Source organism: Spodoptera frugiperda, chromosome 27 (genome assembly GCF_023101765.2).
Source record: "Spodoptera frugiperda isolate SF20-4 chromosome 27, AGI-APGP_CSIRO_Sfru_2.0, whole genome shotgun sequence".
NCBI classification, from domain to species: Eukaryota; Metazoa; Arthropoda; class Insecta; order Lepidoptera; family Noctuidae; genus Spodoptera; species Spodoptera frugiperda.
The window spans coordinates 6,402,196-6,426,793 of NC_064238.1; the positions used below are offsets into that span (position 1 = coordinate 6,402,196).

Sequence of the window (24,598 nt, forward strand, 5' to 3'; positions counted from 1 at the left end):
ATTTTAATGCCCCGGGCGCGATGCGATTACGCGAACGATTAGTTGTATCCTCAGTGAGAAAGATGATGAAATATCTAATCTTCTGAGCTCGTTAAATAAACAGGGCTTTACATCATGAAACCAAATCAAAACAAGGTTTATGTACCGTAGTTTCCCAGCGAATAAGGCTAGCTCATTAATTTTCTTGGGTGTCGTAAAAGATGATTATAAGATTAGTTTGTGGATAGGTATAAACCTGGGTGGTGTTACGATAACTAATTTGCTCGACAAACATGGTTTGTGACCTAACTTCTCAAGATTGTTGATCATTACGGCTGTTTTTCACATAAAGAGTAATACACGTCACACTCTTATAGTAAATACTACAGAATAAAAGGTAAACTTATTACCATATACCGTACATAAATCCCATGTCATCACTACGAATTTTGCAATCGAAAAATCCAGTAGCCTTTTTTTGCCTGACCCGATTTTTGAACATCGACCACGTACTTTAGTGCTCGCAACCACTAAACGAACGAGCCAATCAAAATAATTGTACTTTATAGTAAAATACTTTACTTTATTTTGTGTTTTGATTGTGATGTTTGAAGACCGATCTTAGTTTCAACCACAATTGTTATACAAAGCGGAAAACTATGAAGCCTTGTAAATAGTTCAGTAACTTTAACATGAGTGAACAACATAATGTTTTACAAAGTTGTAGGTATATTGAACATCTACTTCATAAGTTTTCATAAACAAGTTAGTATAACATGGAAATGGTTAATATGAAAACTAATTTTCCTGAAAATATACTACATATTAGCAATACCCTTTATATTAAACAAATACTCGTACCAACAATCAAAATTAGCCACGGAGTGAATTGCGCTTGGAACGTCCAACGAGTTCCATGCTACGAGTTCTACGAGCGTAGCATTTCGTAGCCGCGTAGCCGCGTAGCTCACAAAACACATACATAGCGAAGTGTAACGGATGATGTGCCAATAAGCCTGAGGGCCTTGTCTCTAATTTTAGTGAGCAAATATCTTTCAGTACAGTATTTATGTAGGTATCAGTGTGTCTGGTTTACGAACAAGCCAATCAGTGAACTAAGAACAAGTCTGGTTAAGTTTAATACTGTAATATTTAAGAAAGAGTTTCTTCGTTTGGGCTCAAATCTATGTTTTGAAAAAGTAAATCCATCAGCTTCGGGTCATATATCATAAAAGCCTAAGCTTTCTAATTCTGTAAAGCGTTGAGTCTGATTTTAAAATCGAGATAGAAATTTTATTATAATTTTGAAGTGACTTTTCTCATTAAAGAAGTCTTATCTAAAATTATCTCAAAAATAAACGATGAATGTTTCAATCAACACTTCAGAATCTGTATCTAAGCCAACAGCTATAATATCATACTCAATAATTATTTCTACCGGATTATTATTGGCGCGACATTGGTGTCAGAAAGTGGCACTGAATTTAATTTGAAGTGGAACTGACAGGGTCGAAATGGCTTTAATAATGTCTATAGATTATAATCAATGGCATTATCAGAATGGTGACACTCTGTGGTCAGTGAGACGTTGACGAATAAATAGTGAGAACTTTCGCTATCTTCTTAATTTTGGATTAAAATACACCAGAAAAATTGCTGTGGATTTCATTGTATGAATTCTGAAGTTGCAATCAGGAACGGAAAATTAAAATTGATTTTCGATATTAAAATTCTCCGAAATAGCGTAGATTGTAAATTTGTTTTCGATATCTAGTAAATAGTAAACTTACTTTACCCTTTTACATTTCGCAATATTCAGTGCATAGTAAAATAATAACGATTTTCATAAAAATAAAAACTAATTAATTTATTATTTTGATGTAACTGTCTCCCTAGTGTAGTTGATAGCTTGATAAGCATGATAAGTGACAAGACACACAGGTCGGAGGATGATAAATGACCCATTAGAGGTGAGGCAGCAAAGAAATAAAAATAAGAAATCTTCACCAATTCATGCGATGTCAAAATCAATAATTTATTCATTAATTATTGTCATGGCTCACGCGTAATTTATTATGTTACTTGAAAATATCAGGCATGCCTTATATTTAATTCAGTAATATGAACATAAATGTCATCGGAATGAAAGATGTTTCCGAACATATCGACGAGGGAAACGAAAATTAGACATGACTGGTTAATTATGGTCTCTCGGGAACCACACGCTTTTCCAACGAATTTTTCATATTTTCCGTTTTTTATTACGAGTATGTGCCAGCCAACTGAGTTTTCGTATTTATTATTCATTTTTTACCTTTGTACTGTTATTACAAAAACGTATCCAATCGGCTATCGATTCCTTTTATAGCTTGATACTCACATTAGATAAGGTTAAAACATAGAGTCATTACAATCAAATTATTACTATTTATAGGAAAGTCCGGGTTATTTATAAGTTTGTGACATTTAAACCGTGTATAGAACAAAAGAACAATTGAAGTAACAATTTGGTTACGAAACCAGCATAATGTTGGAGATATTATTGGTAAGACGCGTGATAAACGTCATGCACGGAGGTCGGTGGCGCGGGCCAACTAAATAATTCACCATCCACCGACAAGCGCCCACCGCTACTTTGAAAAGGGTAAGAACGACCCTATCTAATGACTGGAGCGTTGTACACCAAAACACGATTCCTGTTTATCCAACTAAAAGTATTGCCATCTATCTCTGTGTCTACAAATTATCGCCGACCCACCAAGGCCAATAGATTCGCACACCGCTCGACGTGAACAAAATACTACTCCACTCGTTGTTCGAACAACCTTGAGTATTAGGACGCCTCAGGTATGGGGAACTTTATATAAAACTTGACGAAGTTACTATAAATTACCAAAGTTTGAAACTTAATTAATAGGATTTATTTAATCCGTTACCGAGCAACGATATTGTAATTCGTGAGTAGTTGTGAAATACAGTTGACATATTTTATATGAAAGCGATTTCACTTTAATTTATCTGACAGTTTGTCGATATCTCATCGTCAACCGTGGCATATTTACGTTTCATGAACAATTTTATACATGAGTACTTATACACAATAACTTTTCAATCACTTAAAATGATAATAAATTATATCAACGATTTGTAGTACCGTATTGAAAATTATATCAACACGTATTTGCAGATGAAAACTTAATATCGTACCTGAAAATGGTATCATAGCATTGTGAAAGCATCAGTATAGATACTTGTAAACTAATGTCATAAAGACAAATCTATTTCTAGACCTCTTTGTTGAACTGGTCAATGAGAATTGATACTCTATTTGAAAAAAGTAAAAATATGTTGACCTATTTTTTTCTTTACTAAAATGTCAGTGTTTTTCCCTTTATACAAATATGCAATCGAACATTTTTACTGTAAGTACAACTGTAAAACCGTAAAAAAGCTGCAGGATAAAAAAGTTGGAGCCTACTCGACCAAAACGTATGGGCCATCTAATATTTTTTCGCGTTTTCGTTGTTGATCCGTTGGTAAAAATTGTTCGTTGGCTGGTCGCTTGAAATATGAATACACGTTTTTATTCCACTTTATAAATGTAAATAAAATGTATATGCTTACATATAAAATAACGCCTGTTTCCTATAGTAAACCTACTTTTCACTAAATGTATTGTAATATAGAGAGAACCTGTCTTCGCTTGTTTATCTTTTTATCACATCGTAACGAAAAGTTTTAATGGCATGCCTCATATGTTTAGAGATAGTTAGAAGACTGCAGAGTGACATAGGATTTTTTTTGACCACATGTGTTAAGCTATAGATAGAAATTTTATTTAATCAAACAAACAAACAAACAATCAAACAAACAAACTCTTCAGCTTTATAATATTTTATTATTTATTTATTTAATTATTTAATAATATTTTTCCCAATCTTTTTTGGATTCAAGACCATTGCAACAACGAAACAGTCATGCTCAATTGTGACAGTGTAAATGGACAGTACCGCAGTGATATTTCGGAAACAATAGCAACGCAATATAGTTCGCAGCTTGCAGGCCACTACTTCTCAGCAATATTGCACGTACTGTACTATGTAACCAAATTATTAGACGTCCAGTCATGATGAATGGCAACATTGGAAACTGTGGCTGTTTCTGTTAATAAATTCGCCGTTTGTACCACTCTGACGTTTACAACTTATGAAAACGTTATTTATTATTGTGTATTTTTTCTCTTTGGTATATTTTATCTGGTAGGTACTGGGGTATTACGGAATATTTCACTTACGTAGATATGGTTAACCTTAAAACCCATATTAATTTCATCTTTTTCTTTTCCTCTAATAATATTTTCTGATTTATTTCGTTGCGGGATCCAAGACAGTCTTTCATATCGCCGGGACGCGCCGGACTTCAGAATCCGGTGTTCATGGTCTCAATCTATATAATTCAACAACAGATGCAAGCTACATACGTTAAAAGTAAATCAAATTAACAACATACGTTAAAAGTGAATCTGTTCTAAGCACAAAATGTAATTGTAACACTACCAAACAATCAACAACAAAAAATTCGTAATCTTTCAATAAGCACTCAACATTGAGTTATTACCCATTCGAAACCCACTCACATAAATAAGTACAGGATAATATTATCACCTATAAAATACCGCTCATACATCATATCGTATTTATAATTCAGTCGTAGGAACATAAATATCTTTGTGAGCTAAGTATTTCACTCTGCTGTGTAATATATTAGATGGAAACGTTGCGTTGGTGACGTGTACCTCGTATGATGTATTTATTGCTCTCTCACCATAAGGACGCGGCCATACTCTTTAAGACGCCCCCTAATACACTCACAATTAAATTAACGTCACTCGATCCTTTTGACATTAAATAAATTAGGGCAGGGCTATTAACGCGGAGGATACTTTTTTAGTAATGTAGTCCAGTATGTATGTATACACCTTTATAAAAAGTGTTTTCTACGCCGAACTCATATTAGTTTACTAAATGTACTATGCGTGTGTATGTAAATAAAATCCTAATTTTAAAGCAGTGCATAAAGTTTCTACTTTATTAAGGTATAAAGAAATTCAGATAGAAGTTTCACTATAATAATTCTCAATGAAATGGTTTTATATTTTTACAAGCTCGAGTCAATGCTCAGATTTAAGATCAACGATCCCTAACGAAATATGCACCTACGTATTATACCTATTGTCTTTATTAAAACGTTTGAATAAAATTATTAACTTGTCTAGACGAATCGATCATACTATACTTATAGAGGGAATTTCTTATATTTTAAGGTTGTCACGTCTCGATATACTTAGAAATAATTGTCTGGTGTCAACTTCACTTGAAATGTTTTGAAAAAATTATTAGTGTCGAATATCTTATGTTTCATTTTGGAAGAAGAGAGAAGATTTGGTCAAGCAAATGCAACTAATTTGTAATATGCACAGAAAGTGCCACACAGAAAAAATGCTAAGATTGGTCGGCATACTGGAGTAGCCTCTAATAATTCACAGCACGTAGCCGAAAACAGAATTATCCGCTGTAGTAGTTCGGGAACTCTGCCAACTCTCATCATATTAAGGCGAGATGATAATGAATGCGATGTTTCTGTTGCTATTTTTCACGGCAACTTTTGCTCTGAACAGGAAATTTTAACACACACAAACTTTGTTTTAAACAATTCGCGAAAAATACAGTCTACTTCAATACCATTCACTTTATCTCGAAATGCAAAATAAACAAACGAGTATAAGAAAATTGCCATCGTTGACGTTTATTCTAACAATCGTTATCGTTCTCAGTCATTCAAGTTGTTTCGAGGAAAACATCAAGACTATAGACATTTTTCGATACCCGCAATCCTTACAAACCTCGGAGTGAACGACGCTTTCAAAGCCCAGAAAGCTCTAAAGCCCTCACAATTGTCACTAAACAAAGTGAAAAACGAAAGCCTTGGATCTGAGATGTGGTCGAAATGAACAGTCCTCGACACAATAATGTATAATATCAATTCTTAATGCTACTTTAGATAAACGTTCAAGCTATGAAATTGAAAAACACTGTCATCGAAAACTGTGATCGCTAAACTATTTTATAACTACAATAAGGGTATATAAAAGTTTGATGCGAGCATTTGATGTGGGCACGTAAACCGCGGACGTCATATGAAAATAAGGATCAAACAAAAGCCGCTTGATGTTTTTGAAGTTCAGTGAAATAGCTCTTGTCCGAACTAAGTCGTACATATTTGACGACCTAAATGACGCAGTCGGCCGACCATCTTTTGTACTTACACTTACAGGTCAGGTGGGTTCTTGAATCCAGACAAATATTTGTTTGATCTGCAGATATCGATTTCCACTGTAGATGTTTGTCATGCAAATTGTGTATTCGGGGTAGGCTCACGTGTAACATAGATTGTAAACATTAAACCAAATATCACATTAAAAGTGTAGGCAACAATTACGCATGTAATACAGTTTGTTATCCGCAGCATTAATAAACCTATTATATCGCGCAACAACGGCAATCCGAGCGGTTACAAAACCATTAAATACCTTGAAGTCCCACCTAATTGCTTCCGAAGTCGACAAGCTCTATTATTAAAAATGTTCTGAATTGAACAAATTGTCACTCGTTTTAAAAGTTAAATTAGTTGGGTTAGTCGTTTCCCCGTCCATAGTGAATAAAACATAAGACTTAGCTGTCCTAATGAGGTGGGGTTCTTTGTTTTTCTTAGTGACTGCATAAGTTGTGAATGAACGTGGGATCAGCGAGTGTCGGATCAAATCGCACTTCATTTGTCCGCGTCAGGCGTTCGCCCCACGTGATGGATGACAGCGCGCGGCCGTTGCGTTGCGTTGCCTGCTTTTAATTGATACCGTCATTTTTGTACCGGCCGCTGCCCCCCTCGCCCCCTGCTTCACCACCGTCTTCTTCACTACTCCTTCCATTACATAACACCAAGGATCCTCCGAATATCTTTTATTTCGATGAGATATATCTCGTGAGAAGCGCACTCTATTCCGAGCTTGAGCGTGTCTATTATCATTGATAGGGGTAATTTGTTTGATATTTCATTTCATATGCGACCCATATCACGAGTTTAATGTAGGTAGCGTTGTGTCGTCAATTTTGTTTTGTACTCGTAGGTCGGTGAAACCGTATACAAAATACAAAAGCTTGAAAATATTATTATGTTGGCAGACATTTTAATATAAAATGCGTATTTAATGGGCTTATTATTGTATAATTTACCATTTATTTCCCAACAGATAATGATAATGATGATAGACTAATCGATACATAATCGAGTCGTTTTTGTTTAGAACTATCGAATAGCATTTTTAAAGTAGGAATTGGTACCGTACTGATTTTGTATGAATGACCACTTACTGAAGCATGAAAATAATTAAAAATGCACAAAAGACAATTTAGAATCGACCAAAAATGTCACAAACAGAAGTTTGGTCATATTTTTTGAAGCGACTTGAATTTAGAAAAAGTTTGAATCGGGCGATTTAAAATCTGCAATGCGCGCCAGCTCTAAGTATTGTCAGTTTTCGAATAATACTTGTTGACCCACTTTTGTCCGGAGGAATTTACGCCTTTTGAGCAAAAATTAAGCTTATTGCGCTATTCTGTTTTATTTTCAGAGAGCTAATGAAATTGTTAATAGCTATAAAAGGCGGTTTTACTTTATTTCTTGTTCGGCCACTTTAACCTTCGTTCACCTATCATCATATCATTTGATACAAACTCGTTTACATGTTATCGAAAATATCATAAAGGCGAATGGAAATCTATCGTGATCATATTTGTATTGTAGTATTGATAAACACAGATTTATTTTTCTAATACTTGTGAGTAAACCTTATTTTTATTTCATGCTCCATGAATATGTGACTACAAGATAAAAACAAAATGAACAATTATTCAGAATGCCAGACACTCGACTACGATAGCTACGGCTACGAGCTACGGCGTAGCAGCCGTAGCACGTAGCAGGAAATGGAGTTACTCTCCTGGCGGGCGCAGGACTTCTGCCAAACTCGGTAAATGGTAATGAGAATGCAATTTATTTCAGTTTTTAGCTTAGTTTAACGTTTTTTGAAATACCGTAATATTCGGCTATTTGAGCGAGTTGGGTCAAATTACACTGCTATTATCTTTAAATTGACCATTGCTGTGTTGAATTGCGGTAAATTATTTCTGATAACCCACCATCACCATAAAACTAAAATATATAATACGTGTATTCCAAAGGGATTCGTATTCCATTGAACTATTATTAGTACGTAGGTAGGCAGATTGACCTATGTCACTACTCATATTACGAAGATGTATTACAGTTTTGAAACGCACAACGAAGTATATTAATAAAACCTAAAGTTTATATCGTGCCTATCATAAAAATAATAATAAAAACATATTCACTTGAACTAAATAATCTTAAAACAAATACATCACACTGTTTTGAGATTTAACAAAAAAAAACTATATGGTCACTAGTTTTTTTTAATATATTGTGGTATTTTACTGTGTGATCCGACCCCTCCTTGTTTGATCCGAGCACCGCTTTGATTGTTACTGATAAATGTTGCAGTGGAGATTTAGTTGTCAAGCTGTGTAAGAGACATTTGTTGGGATCACGACCCTATCCCGAACCAACCATGAATTCTCGAGCTCTCATTTGCGTAATGTGATTACAAAAGCACATCTTTCGAGATAAAAGCGTAGGCTTTCTACGTAAGTAATGAATTTCCCAGTCTCCACTGAGAAAGCTGAAAGCCTCATAATTGTAACGGAACGCAACCGAGACCCATGATCATGTTAAGAGTGGAACCACTATGTACTCAACGGAATTGTCAATGATCTTGCTCCGCAAAGACTTAAGTAATTGTCCTGATTTGAAACGCCCATCAATATCATTACCATAATACAAGACGCAGACCAAAACGCAATAAACCAAATTCATGAAGAAACAAAGAACTGCCCAATAGACAGAACAAAGAAAATCAGCGCCAAGTTACATCACCAAAATAAAACGGATGAATAACAAACGTCAAGGCGAAAGCTTTGAAGCTATTACTTAGAAGTCTTAGGAAATCGAAGTGTACAATGTAATCCGATCAGATAGGATGGGTACAGCTGTCGGGAAGAGTCCGTGCCTAGGTTGTCTACAAATTTATTCACACTCCATTAATACACGTCGACCGACAGCCAGCGTGATAGATTAGCGTGCACATTTATATGGCGTACACCAACCTGGAAAAAATACCAGCCGCACTCGGCCCGAGGTAAATCTAATAGTAACATTAATCTGACCCCGCCACTCAGGCTCAATTTAAAAAGACGTCTCGTTTATATTAGAATATTATCTTATTACATTTTTACACATAATTCCAGTTCGTAAATTGACGAAAAATTCAAATAGCGTTTCATGAACACAAAAGACTGACAGTATTATAAAAAACTGGGAAAATTAGGTATAATCACTAGTCTAATTTCTCAGATTCTCTGATAGATAACGGGCTATGAAAAATCCCACAGTAAATATTAGAATCGAAAATTCAACAAACATAATAGGGCAGTATTAACAGTCGTAAACAGTGTAACGTTTTTTACTGCGGCCTCCGGCAAATTGCGAATGGAAGCAGCTGCGAGTTGTAAAAAGTTCGCACAATAAACGTCTTCCCGCCACCTCTGTCTGAACACAATTAAAACATTCATCTACGCGTATACAACGTTGCGATAATAACACGACATTTAAAGCTGGAACAGACAAATTACTCATGGAAATCTCGAGCGAAAGTTGAATAAATGAAAGCGGTTATCACAAATTATTTAACTGCAACATTCGGCACGCGGCCAGCGTGGTGTTCGGTGAATTTCACTAAACTATTCAGGTCGAGGAAACCGCAGTCGCTCAGTTGTTCACAGCTCTAACTTAAACTTTTGATACGAGAAAAAACTTTTGACGTCCCTCTGATCCTCTTTCCATTTAAAAGTAAATATTTAACTCAATAACTGCGAATAACTTTGGATTAATATTCGCATGTGAGTTCAAATGGTGCAAATGAAATATTTTAAACTTCTGAAATGGAATTACTGTTTGTGCGCCCGTTGGCGCTTGATTCTTTTACTGCATACTCCGCGGGGAGCCATACACGTGCTACGCGTTTATGATAAAAACTCAAGCAAAAAGAGTTAACAGGACTAATTGAAAGCTAAACTCCAACGCGACAATTCTCTACCTATTGTGTATGTTCTTTTTTCTGCACCCGAAGGACTGTTAATTGTGTGTGTTAAAGATATTGATTAAATAAATAAAAGTATCTCCAAACTATGACATAACGTTAAGTATACAAGTACATGAAGTATCTAGGACTCGTCCTCGACAGTCGATGGAACTTCGTGGAACACTTCCGACGTTTGGCTCCTAAGTTGGAACGGACGGGGGCTGCGCTTAAGCGGCTCCTGCCCAACCTCGGAGGGCCAAATGCCTCCTGCCGGAGGTTGTACGCGGGGATCGTGCGGTCCATGGCCCTCTACGGCGCCCCTGTGTGGGCGCCGAACCTGATGCGGCGGCCAGCTCGGGCGCTGCTCACGTCTCAGAGGGTCATGGCTATCCGGGTGATCCGTGGATATCGCACGATCTCCAGGGAGGCGGCGAACCTCCTTGCCGGATTACCGCCGTGGGATTTGGAGGCGAAGGTACTCGCGCGCGTGTTCAGTTTGCGCGCCGACGCGTGTCGCCGGGGCGAAACTCCACTACCGCGCCAGATCAGTGCGTGGCGGGACGAGCTCCGGCGCGATCTCATGGCGGAATGGCAGCAACGACTGTCGCAACCGAGGGCTGGGCTCGCTGTCATTGCAGCGGTAAGTCCCCTCTTTGAGGAGTGGCTAGAGAGGCGCCACGGCGTCCTCACCTACCGCCTGACGCAGGTGCTTACCGGACATGGGAGTTTCGGTAGGTTCCTGTTCCTTATTGGGCGGGAGGAAACGCCCGGGTGTCATCACTGCGAGGACCGCCCGGAGGACACTGTAGAACATACAGTGGCGGTGTGCCCTGCGTGGGCTGAGCACCGCCAAGTCCTCAGGGATGTGGTCGGCGACGGCGACCTCTCGCGCCCGGCACTGGTTCAAGCCATGGTGCGGAGCGAGAGGGACTGGGATGCCGTCTCCTCCTTCTGCGAAGCAGTCATGCTAGCTAAGGAGGAGGCGGGGCGTGCAAACCTCCTCACGCCCCAGCCGTCGCGAGAGACACTCCTGGCGTCGGGGATCGCGGGACGATCTCCGGCCACCGTAAGTGCGGGCCTGCGGACGGCGAGCAAGGGTAGCTCATCGCCCGACCAGAACCAGACCCGTGCGTGCGGCGCGTCCCGTTCCGCGCGCGCCTCAAAGAGCCATCAGACCACCACAGATGGGGCCCAGTAGGGCTGATGCCTGATCCGGAGCTGCGGACTACCTAGCGGGTTTACCGGGGCTCCGGCTCGAAAAGCAGGAGAAGGAACGGGGTGGTTTTTAGTCAGTAAGAGTCTGACACTCCCTCTCGCCTCGCCCAGGGCGGGAGAAGTCATTGGATGATTTTCCCCCTAAAAAAAAAAAAAAAAAGTATACAAGTAAAATTTACGACTGTCTTGATGTAATGTTTTATTAAACTCTAATAAAAAACCTAATTTCAGATTACACACATAAATCAACTGTTTCTATATTCTCACTATGATATTAAGTTCATGTACAACAGTGCATCTTGTTATTTAGGCACGTTACGTGCGTTGGCACCATCCTAAGCAACATGTACCAGTTCAAAACATTACCATATAATTTACAAAACTTCTCATAAGCAGTACGACAAGTTATTAAATGTATTTTAGACATTGTTATCAATATGGCATTACGAAAATTAACGTAATTGGAACAAATATCTACAGACGAACGTACGTATTAAGTTCTTAGTTCATTATATTTCCATATTTTATGAATAAACGGTGAAGTAAGTCTAAATAGGACCCAGCAATACTGATAGCAATCTTGCTAATACAGTATTGTAACAGTTCGAAGCTTTTAACATCGAAGCAAGTCATTTCGAGGTACGCCTACGACTCTTACTTTTGTTCATGCGGGTTTCAATACTTAAGTATAACTTTCGTCAAGCTTCGTCGACCGCCGCCACTTCGCGGTTTTCCTTGCCAACCGCAGGAAACTACTTGGTAAGCCAGGTACTGGGGATAAAGCAATGGAAATGGGGTCACTGACTTTAGGTACTAGACTTTAACTCGATATCCAACATAGCGTTCAGGTATAAATTTCTAATTTAATAATTTTAACATATATTTACTAGAGTCATGTCTTTTCATCTTTTATGGGGCCCTTGCACGGAACATAATTTATATTTAATCTTATTGCTCACGTTTCAGCTCACGTAAAGCTGCCGACATAAAAGTTCGCCGCGTCCAATTTGGAAACAGCTCTTGTCGCTCCACCTTAATCTATTTCTTGTTGCCTATTAAAAACTGTTTAGATGATCATTTTGATAACCGAAAGTTGTAAAGTTGTGTAAAGAATACGAAATGAGGAATGTCGTGTCGCACGCGTCGCATGAATCTAGGTTTTCAGTAGTCTCCTTAGACAAGTCGTGACTTTTGGATCACATAAAAGTATTTTTGGCGTATCAATATTCGGTTCTGGAATTTTGATAGATCTTGTTCAAGTATGATATATTGTTCGTGTTTTACGTAACGATATTTTGTATACATAAATAAGCACATGTACTCAATACTTTTATTAGACGCAAAATGTGCAATCATCTAGAAATAGAAGCAATACGGCCCTCAATATTTAAATCCAAACGCATACTTCAATTAGCATAAATGAAAGAAGTCGCATGCAAAACTTTTCTTTCCTTAATTTCCAATGAAACGTCTCTTCAGTGCCATTGTTGTTGTGTTACAAGTTACAACAACATAAATGGAAGGAAAAATATTTTCGTTTGAAACAACTTCTAAAACAAAAAAGTTACGATATACAAAATTTTTACCAAAGTGAACTTGTAATATCATCTTAGAGGTTATTTTTTAGGTATTAAATGAATTGTTTTTGTTTACAGGTAACTCGACAAACGGAGGTTTCCACTTGAAGCCTGTTTGCTCAGAGGAGAACTTCTGTACGAGTTCGAAAACTTTCCTAAACTTGGCATTGAGTTATAGATTCCCAACTGCCTCCCAAATACTTATTTGTTTTGTTCACTTTGACCGTAAACAAAGATATCCATTTTGATATATCTTCGTATCTATATCATGCGTTATGTGATATTTATGTGCGTTTTAAGAAATATATTAGTACATGTTTGTTAGTTATGTTATTCACACTGCTACGGTCAAAGTTAGAAATTACGTTTTGGACATATTCACATTCTCGTTGCCTAATTGGTGAATTTTCTAACCTATTTCAGCCCCCAGCGGGTTCGCCCACTTGTCACGGTGGCACATGCACTTGACTTATGCGGTCATCGTCGGTCCGGACTACCTACCCCATAATTTCAAGGTACAATTACTAATGTGCTTAGCTACCTACAACGATGTGTATCTAAACATTACTCGTTTATTTAAGGTATTCATATCTACCATTACAATCTAATTCGAAAGTCATTTCCTCCTTAATGTTTCTATAATTTGTAGTCCAATATCTTACAAAGCCCATTGGTAAGTACATATCTCTTTGGGCTCATACATTCAGTTCACATAAAACCTCTTGACCTGAATAAAACACCGAAGTCACATTTCTCAATTGGTAGTTGCATTTTATGTCACTAAAATAGGTCAAGTTTTTGTGTAGGAACCGCTCATGCGTGCGTGATCCACTATCTAAGGTCTCGAATAGATGAGAGGCTCGATAGCGTCCCACCATAAAAAAGGCGGGATGTAGGACGCGGCCACACTGGCTGCTCACGTCCCGTCACCTTACGTCCCACTTATACACTCGTCTCCCAAACCGCAATTTATCTACACTATCTAAATTACCACTTACATTAATTACCCGTACGTATTTACTGTAATAGTTTTGCGTTGCTAAACAATATGTTATTAGCATCGGCCCGCAGCTCCAGGTACATTGGCGGGTTACGGAAATAAACATGCGGTAATTTATTGGCTTCAAGATTAAAATGTCCCGTTAGAGGTTGCCTGTTGGCGTCCACGCTTTCGTAATTGATTTTATTTTAAGAGAGTAAACAGTTTCTATTTTATAGTTAGTTTGCTGTATTATCAAGTTTTCTTCTTCTTTTTAGTGAATTACTTTGTGGCTTAGAGGAATATCGTAATTTCACCTTTTTTAAAAACCGATACATAACAAAAGCTTTTTTTACCTTTATTTTTCTGTACTGACTTCTTGTTTTAGTGAGATAATACTTAAAAAAAAATCTGATAACCATCTAGTAAATCTGAAAACTAGTGCGCGTGAAAACCACTTCAAAATCGGTTCAGCCAAACGTGAGGTAATCGCGTACAAACATACATACAAACTAAGAATCTCCTTTTTTGAAGTCGGTTAAAAACAGGAAAAGCTTTGAAGTTAAAAAATCATCTTTATATGTGAAATAATAATCTCTTAGTTTAATGGTATACGGTATCAAAGAGGTATTTTACTTACAAGAAATCTAAATCTTCCGTTCGGGTAACCTATAAGGCCGGGCACGTTGTCGGTTCCTTAATCTGAGATTTTAGACCATTTACGATGTTTTGGTCCCTTGCGTAAATTTATAATTGTTAATTCATGTCTGGAGTATATATTTTATGCAAAAAGGTAGTAAGGGAGCCGGTTGTTCTCTGTAGCTTCGATACGACGTAATTGGTTACCGACGCTTGGCTGGATGGCCACTTTTAATGTAATTATGTAAGTGCATTTACTTTAATACGGACTTTTTGCTCTATCCTATAAAGTAATTACCTTGATCGTATTTTATGTCGAAGGTGTAAGTTAGTTGCCAAAGTAGTTTAGAGGAATTTTACACGCTTCTTACTTAGGTACCATAAAGTCCTATTTATGAAATCTTTCGCAGTAACTTTGACATAACGAAGATATGAGCGATCGTTTGAGCGCCTAACAATAAATCATAGGAATAAATTACCTCCCGCACCAAATTCGTCTGAATTGTAAAGAAGTCTGTGTAACAAGGCTCGTCTGAAGTTAAGAAAATATTACGTGGAAAGACTCATCATCTACTGCCATAAGCCCATTGAGGTGAAAATATTGGTTGCGTAAAATCGTGAAAAGACTTTTGTTAGCACTTTCGTAAACATCAGTAATAATGATATTTGAAACCTGGTAAAACAACAGCAGAACAGCAACATTACCAAAAGGAGAATAATGAATTCGAAGTAAGAGAACAATGGATGCCCACGAAAACGAAACGGATTAGAGCGAGTGGGTAATGTAAAACTAATTCCTTTTTTGCTTTGAGGTTTAGGAAGCACTCCAGGTCAACTGGTCCGGACAGCGAGGGACGCAGCACGTAGCCTATACGAAATTATCTGCCCCGAGAGAGGGCGCCCCGGGCGACTCGAGGAAAATATAAAACGAAAATAACTTGCGCCTACCTAAGCCTTGTGCCAGAGTTTTTTTACATTAACACGGAAAGGCAGCAAATAAAATGTTTATTTTAAATAAACGTTTGCTCTGGCATGCCCTACGTGAAGTTGTTCCGTTGTCTGTTTGCACAAACGCGACATAAAGGTAATTTACTTAGTTACTTTGTTTTGTCTGCCATGTTGGTCTAAAGGGGGCCAACTCTGACTACTCAATGCAAGGGTCTTGGGTTTAATTATTTAATGGACAGAAGCATTGTCACTGCAGTTTTTTACAACAATTTAATACAATTTTTGTTTTGTTATCTTTTCCGGAAGTATACACACATATATGAAGTAATCGTGTTTTTGGTGCAAGGTTACGTGTATGTGAAAATACAATACATCGCACAAAGAGCTCGGATATTGAAACCACAACATAAGAAACTCGTATCTGGGTATTGTGAACCATAGTCGTAACACGGAATGCGAGATCACGCTATCTCGTTTGAAATAACCGTTACGAGCAGGATAGCGGCAGACTTACGCAACTAAATACACCAGCTCAGTAGTTCCTATGCAAAGATTTAGCCAGAGACAAAGAAGTTTATATATCCCACAGTTACAGTAACTGCTTTCTTTTAAAAGTTCACTTTGAGTTTATTCAATTCACATGTTCGTATGTAACATTCGGTGGACACGCATTTGTAGTAAAACCGTGTTCCCGCCGTAACTCGGACGACCTCAGACCGCACGATATTAAAACTATAAAGTGCCGCGCGCGACCGATTCACCCACCCCTTACGACTCGACGGCGACCCCAGCTAACTTTTTGTTTTTCACCTTACGTTTAATCTACATTTTATTTAGCACTTTGATTTTTATTACGCTTGTAAACCTTTATTGAAAAAATGCTAAGCTGGCTTTATATTTTCAGTTAATTAAATCTAAACTCGAGTCGGAATGAATGGACTTATTTGAGATGGCATAAGAAAAACATATTCAAATGGAAGATGGAAAAGGATATGCGTGTTTATGACGCTCCACGGGGACTCACACGTTGAACTTCTCGACGTAAGTACACCGGAGTAAGAAGGGGTGAGCATAAAATGACTAAGTTATCGCTCTCAGAAGACGTATATAGTCGTAAAAGTCTGAAACGGAGCTACTCATATGAAAATAATCAAGAGTAAATCGATGTTTGGAGGGTTTTACTTCTGGTGACGTAACAAAGTCGGCTGCCCTTCATTTGTTTCCAGTAAGAGGTCTGTTACAGTAATTGAGAGCACAACAAGTGTCGTTAGGGTGTTTATTGCTACGTTGATGGACACAGAGATGTACTCATAACGTTCCTATTCGCCCAAATTTTAATGCCTTAAGTGTAGGGACCGACCGCCCATACATTACATTGAAATGTTCTAACGTTTTAAGACCACGTCAAGATCTTTATGTACTAAATTTAAAACAACTAAGTTTTGGCGTATTGAAAACAGAATGAGTTAATTATCTATTACACAGAAAACATAAACAAGTTCATTTTCATTCCATTGTTCTAAAACCAACAAAAGTTTGTTAAGTAAATGCTTTAAATATCTAACAACAATGAAATTATTCATTGAATTCAATGCAAGAGTAAACCTTTTCAACAAGGAGATATCAGGAGAACTTTAACAAAATTCATTGCAGAAATAAATAATTCTGTTTATGTTCGAAACGAAAACGAAACAAGAGCGCGTTCGGCGTTCTGATTGGCCGACACGAATTAACCAACCAATCAGAGCGCCGAACGCGCTCTCGTTTTGTTCACATTCAAGTAGGAATTTCGAATTTACCAGTCAACTCAGCTGTAGTAATAGACTCATTGCCTACTACCAAGTTGATGATGTGGTTGCAAGTGTAATTGCAAGTCACGAAGATTTGTAAGGCAAAGTATTATTAGATGTTATGTTATGTAGCCTCTCTGTAACAATAGTAGGGTGTAGTAACTATGAATAGAACTTGTCATAGTTCATCCCGTCCAAATAACGAAATTAGCATCTGCCTAGCTCTTTATAAGGTAATATTCAAAACGCTTTATTTAATGATTGTTTAAAAAATATGCGCACGAGCAAGATTCAAGTTAAAAGTTTTGAAAGCGAGCGACTTGTACACAAACAGCCATATAAGTTCAAAAGTTTCATTTTCGAATAAATAATTTACAAGCGTTTTGCGAAAGGCTACATCTAGAACCTAGTTTCCAACGTCTTCTACTTTCGTCTAACTTTCACAACATAAGTCCTAGTTTTCGAAGAAACCTTTATTGATTAATGGTCTCCTAAGCTATCATGATGTTAGTGCCTTAACATGTCTAGGAAAAACGTGTAATGTGTTAATCATAATATCCACGCTCATATTTTCAGAAATAAAGTGGTAGACTTTATTTCTGAAAATCCTTCCATTAAATATTATTTTCTTAAAAGTTTTTATGACACGTATCTTCTCTTATACAAAGTTAGACTTTGTTAGGCAATCGATCCTAATACGTATTGCTCATCAATCACGCTTATAATCAGTAAACCAAAGACTTAATATTTCCAATGAGGTTTCAATTATAGTTACGTAACACATCACAAAAGCCTTTCGATCTTCTGACAATGAAATAAAAAGGATATTACTATTCTTTATACCCTTAAGTAATGAATACCTGAATCGTGTGCCCGAAAACCCGGTTGGCGGAGCCTCATATAACGGGCCGAATCAATCACTATTGTCAGCTCTCGATATAAATCAAACTAACTTTATATTTGCGGTTCAGTCCGGTCTTCCGCGCCTCTCCATTCGGTCATATTGTCCGCGCGTTCAATTCAATAAGTCTTGTTTATCGGAACCTTCTCGATACTATGAGATTTATCTAATCGAGAATTCCAATCGAATGATTCCTATTGTAGCGCTGCCTAAGCAAACGGGCTGAAGGTGCTCTATTTTCTTTTAAAATAAAAATGTAGCTGGGAATTCCTCTCTGTTTCCATTTATATACCCAAATCCGCGTGAAATAAAGGATTAAAAACATCCGTGTGGTATTATTTTTAATTATTCTTTAAAATCATATGAAAACTGGCTGCTTAAAAGATTGCAGTAATGCCATACAATTTGCATCGCCACCTGTTTGCCTGAATGTAAATTTGCATTTATTTTAATGAAATAAATGTTAACTTTGTGAAATGAGAAACGGTGCCCGTTAATAATGGCCGATTTATTTGAATATCAATTGTAATTTTAATATCTTCGAGCTCTACAATTCGTAGTAAGGCTTGGAAATGTTCTGAAAATGATTTAAGGAAACACTATGAAAAAAGGAAGCAAGCACGTATACTGTAAAGATTTCGATCTTTATAGAAAACTAAAACATATTTATATAAAACATACCGTCTCAACAACGCCATTTCAATTTGAAATATTTTACAAGTAACCTACATACATATATCCAAGTGAAGTCCCCGAGTCGTAAGTTAGCTTCCGCAGGCCATTTCATAGCAAGATAGGTCCGGGATAAAATATTGCGATACATGTTATCATTCGACTCCTTTTCATGTCACATAGCAGTGTTGAATTGAATGTCGTTGACCGGGTTTCCGCAAAACTACTAGAGCTGCTCCTTCGACCTCCCACTGAGAGGAAACATCACTATATATATAGTCCATATACAGTCACACAGAACATAACTACACATATACACTATATAAAGATGTACGAATTCAACTACCTGGTCTGTACAGAAAGTTGGTAATAAACCGTGACTTCTGAATGCTAACGCGAGACGCTCCGTTGAACTTCTCTTCTGATAAAACTTTAACAAGCGCCTCCGAGAAAAATTATTGTCAAACTAACCGAAGCACTTTGGCCCGATATACTTCGCTACGTAAACAATTGTTTACTCACTTCAAATATATTATATTGACTCTACGTCTTCTGTTACGCATGGATAAATGTAAATATATTTGGGAAATAATCTTGACGTTGACTCAACACGAGATTACCTTCGAAATTGATACGTATGTATCCGAGGATCTATACAAACAAATTGAGAGAAATGAATGTCATACAAGACATCTATTTGTGGCATTCCAATTTATTTTATGACAGGATGTTCTTATTTTAATATATACATACAGAATAGGTTGCGAATAAACAGTAACAGTATAAATCATATTAATTAAAGTCGCTTCCTGAATTCACCCTCCCACTGTGCCTCCCCACCGTTTATCCTCAAGCATTTCGTGCATTCTCTTTTAATTATTTTCGTATCTTTCTAGGCTATGCAGATTAAAACTAGGCATTTGACTGGCCCACTTCATAAAAACTGCATAAATAACAATACTATTTTCACTATGTGGATTTTATGGACTACAAGTACAAATATAAGTGAGGTGTACAAACGTATTCACGATAATACCGTTATGACACATATTCAGAAAAAATATACGTCTCGTAAACACAGGGCCATTATACGACCGCCACCGGCTTGTCGCAGGTAAGTAATAAATTAATACATAAATTACGAAGGATTGAATGTTTATAAACGTCACGTAACCTCCTGGAATCCCTCCATTAGTCGTTGTTTACTTAGTCGGTGCGCAAATCTTGAGAGGTCGACTCACGAAAATGCCCCATGAATATGCGATGACACAAACCGTACACAGTTTTTCCATTTAGAAACCATAATGAAATCTCACGCACGCGCTTTATTTGTTTTTCAATCAGACGAATATTCAAAGGTACAAACAAGAGTATTACGTACGTGTACATTTCAAAATAAGTATTACTGTAGAATAAATTCTCAGATATAACGATTCGTCAAATAATGGCTATAACAATAATTTATTTTTCCGTGCCCGAGTTTTTGCTGTATCCAATTGAAACTTCTCCAAAAACAACTTCATTGTCAATTCAACACTTCATTCCGTGAAAATAACACGATTTGCCGTTATAAATAAATAATATCTAGTGTACCTGGGCATTAAACGAGATTTTAAATTGAACAAAAAACGAAATCAAAATTTAAAAATTAATCAAAACTTTTACTGGAATTGGAAAGTGGAAAGTGGCCTTAACATGAAACGGGAAAAGTTTTAACAAAATACTTCAACAAAATGTATAACAATTTTGTCGAGTGCGTTATTAAGAGTAGGATACTCATCTAGTATGCTGAGTGACAAACAAGTTACAAAAACAATACGCAAGAATATAATAAGTAAAGCGTGTCAGATACGGAAACGGTACGTCAGCGTTCCGGGCCGGTACCGTGACGGCGACGACGCGGAGGAAGCCCGATTTGTATTTGTCGTCGTCAGTTTTTCCGCCAGCCGGATGCACTGCGCGCTCAACACTGCCGCCGAACTAACGAACCATTTGCTGTCGAATCATCCAACCGAGATATTTATCCCAATCATTTGTTTTACTTTGCCCTATTTTGCTTTAATCACGGACTGCAACTAACTTCTATGTGTACTCTTTTGGCTGGTAAAGTATTCAGTACTAGTAGTAATCTTAATACTGTTTGCATTATTAATTAATGTTTGTTAATTATAAAGATTTGTTGGTAGAAATCTTTATGATAAACTTAAGTTTCTCGTGCAGTATAAGTTTATAAAATTAATTATAAGTTAATGTTTGTTTACTAAGTAACCACTAAGAAATTCAACTTATAAAATGAACATTAGGTATTTTGTGAGTATGCAACTGTAAACATAACATTATAAAATGACCTCTAACGTCACGGAAAAGCGTTATCAAAGTTTCAGAAGGTCCTTTGACACGGAATAAATTTCTCTTTCCGAAACAGGCAAATTTTAATACCGACCATTTACAAGTTTTTCGGCGTTCAGTAAAATATTCGTTAGACATTAATAACAGTCATTTTTTCCCGTCTAAATATTGCTGAAAAAAAAAACAGTTCAGGAACACAATCACGTACCGGCAACTTATTACGTTTTCAGTTATTTTGTTTGAAGATGACTACAACTAATGAACTTCACGCTTCAGTACATGCATGTATTATATTATGGTACTACATCATAGCTTTTTTATACTTCGATGTACTAGGTGGGAGTGAGCTGTACTGGAAGATAGTTGACCTATATTCCGCCACTCAGGTACATTAATGTCATGATTTTAATGAACAATTTCAAACATCGAACTATTATTGCTATGCTAAGTAATCTTAAAACTAACTACTTATAATTGTTAAACCAAGATCGAAGCAGCGACTTTGTGTTTAGCATTTCAATACTTAAAAGCACTCTATTCGCACGCCTAAATGTTGTACCGCCATAAAAAGGACTGACTAATTCGTTTGTTATTATTTAAAGCGCGATATCCGAATTTGAACGTGCCAACTTGTGTCGGCAAAAAAGCAGGTATTTTAAACCGCTTCGCATCCACACAAGCCATTGTAGGTGGCTGAATGCCAAATGAGTTTTGTGATGGAGTCCCCTTGTGAAAAGGCAGATTGTGAACGTGTCTCTCTGGCTAAATAACGTCTCGGTAAAGCACACAGGGACAAACCTCTCAAGGTACGTTTGTGTTCTGTCACTTGTCAAAATGAGTCTCAATTCCTCCTAAACTAATTAATTCTCTCTCCAAGAATTATACGCGAAGGAAATTGCTCTTTAGAAACTATACATTCTGGCTTGACGCGTGTTTACCGTGTCTACATAAATCAGTATTTGGTTTACGAAGAATTTCTATGCCTACTACTATATGTAGACATGTTCACCACAGTAAGATAGGCTTAGGATTAAGATAGTATATACTAATTACATTGAATTAATCATGTTTTACATTTTACTGTACTTTGTTTTAACACGTGTAACGTATTTTATTAATACCATCTGCTCGGTCTTTTTTTTTTTTTTTTTACAGGAGGAAAATCATCCAATGACTTCTCCCACCTTGGGCGAGGCGAGGGGAGTGTCAGACTCTTACTGACTAAAATCCACTCGAGCCGGAGACCCGGTACACCCGCTAGGTAGTCCGCAGCTCCGGATCAGGCATCAGCCCTACTGGGCCCCATCTGTGGTGGTCTGATGGCTCTTTGAGGCGCGCGCGGAACGCTACGCGCCGTACGCACGGGTCTGGTTTTGTTCGGGCGGTGAGCTACCCTTACTCGCCGTCCGCAGGCCCGGTGGCCGGAGATCGTCCCGCGATCCCCGACGCCCGGAGTGTCTCTCGCGACGGCTGGGGCGTAAGGAGGTTTGATCTCTCACGCGCCCCGCCTCCTCCTTAGCTAGCATGACTGCTTCGCATAAAGAGGAGACGGCATCCCAGTCCCTCTCGCTCCGCAACAACAAAAATATGAACACGGCGGTGCTCAGCCCACGCAGGGCAGACCGCAAGCGTATGTTCCATTCGCAGTGATGACATTTACTCAGAATCGAATGTTTTCAAATGAAACTCAATTGATATTATCTAAAGGAACAGTACATTAATTAAAATACATTCCAATGAAAAGCAACTAACCAATGTAGAGAACAATCAACAACAAAAATATGAGGTTGAGAAGGGTTCGTTTAAATTTACTCAGAATCGAATGTTTTCAAATGAAACTCAATTGATATTATCTAAAGGAACAGTACATTAATTAAAATACATTCCAATGAAAAGCAACTAACCAATGTAGAAACCACACGCTACGTCCAAAAACCTGATGTATTATTAATATGTCTATGGTTTATTTTTAAGCTTTTTCTGGGTATTAATTTTAATCCTAGCTACCACTATTGTTGACCTAGATATCATAAGCCTCTCAAATCCGATCCATTTCATCGAACTGGTACTGAAAACGTGTACCCAATAACTAACTTCCGTAGAAAAAGTATAAACGTTATCATATGCATTTCAATATATGCAAAAAAGTGGTATTCGTAACCACGACAAACAATTCCCAACCAGTTTAAACCATTTTAGGTACAATTTCTCTCTCAAACTCATGAATGTGAGAAAAAAACTGTGAATGTAGAACGGGACTTAATTATACTAAAAATAATATCTTTATTAATTAAAAATCCGATCTGTTAAGAGCAGAAATGAAACAATTACTTAGGTCCTACCTTTTTTAAATTAAGTGAAGAAAATTAATTGTAGTAGTTATAGAACTAATTAAAATGAAATGTAATATAAAGATAATAATTTGGAGAGATGTTACGAAGGGTCGTAAAATACAGAGATAAATTATCATCAGTTTTCAATTAGCCAAAAGGGAAAAAATGTAGTGTAAAATGAGGCGATGAGGCGCGGATGGTGCATAACTTTTTTCTCGTTTGTGTCATAAAACGTAGAGGTAATTTCAAGCGGGTGCAATTTATATTTTGCAAACAACGGTTCCGCATGTCGGACTGAATAAAGCCTTCACCACTTGCGTTGCGGCTGTTTACTATCATATTTTTCACAGTTGAAAACAAAAGAGTAAAGTTTTGATACAACTATACTTTCTCATAATTTAAACCTGTTCATGGATAAACAACAACCATTAAAAAACTTTAGACGTATGCCATTAAACAGTTTCACTTTATTCACATTGCAGAGTGAAAAAAGTCACGATCTTCCATAATTTCCTCGATGCAAATTGTACCAATGCGTAAAGAGTAAAGATATTAGCACCCAGCCCCCTCTAGGACTGCTCGGAATTCTTAAGAAGATTCCGAATTAATTTCGTCCTTTACTCAATTTACAATACTCGCAATTACAAATTAAATGTTCCCTAAGAAAATTAAAAGTTACGAGTTTAAGTAAATGTTGGAAGTACAAGTAGCACGGTACTTTTCCTGCAGTTTGCGTGCCTACACCTAAGTCGTGAAGTTCACGTTGATTAAGATGAATTCGTGGGATAAAATTCGCTGACTGCGGAGAAAAAATAAGCAAGATTTACACGGGAACATAAATTGAGGTGGTAATGCCAAGCGAGCGCAGATTTTATATTATGCATCAGTTACCCACTGAACTATAGAGGTGTTATATACACATACAAACTGTATGGGGTGATTT

At 37.3% G+C, this 24,598-nt stretch overlaps 1 protein-coding gene across 20 annotated transcripts in view; it reads right to left on the reverse strand.

Annotated features, from left to right (window-relative positions):
• Positions 1-24,598, reverse strand: part of LOC118263928 (teneurin-a) — a 330,884-nt gene that overhangs the window by 285,418 nt on the left and 20,868 nt on the right. The gene's annotated exons all lie outside the window — the stretch shown is intronic.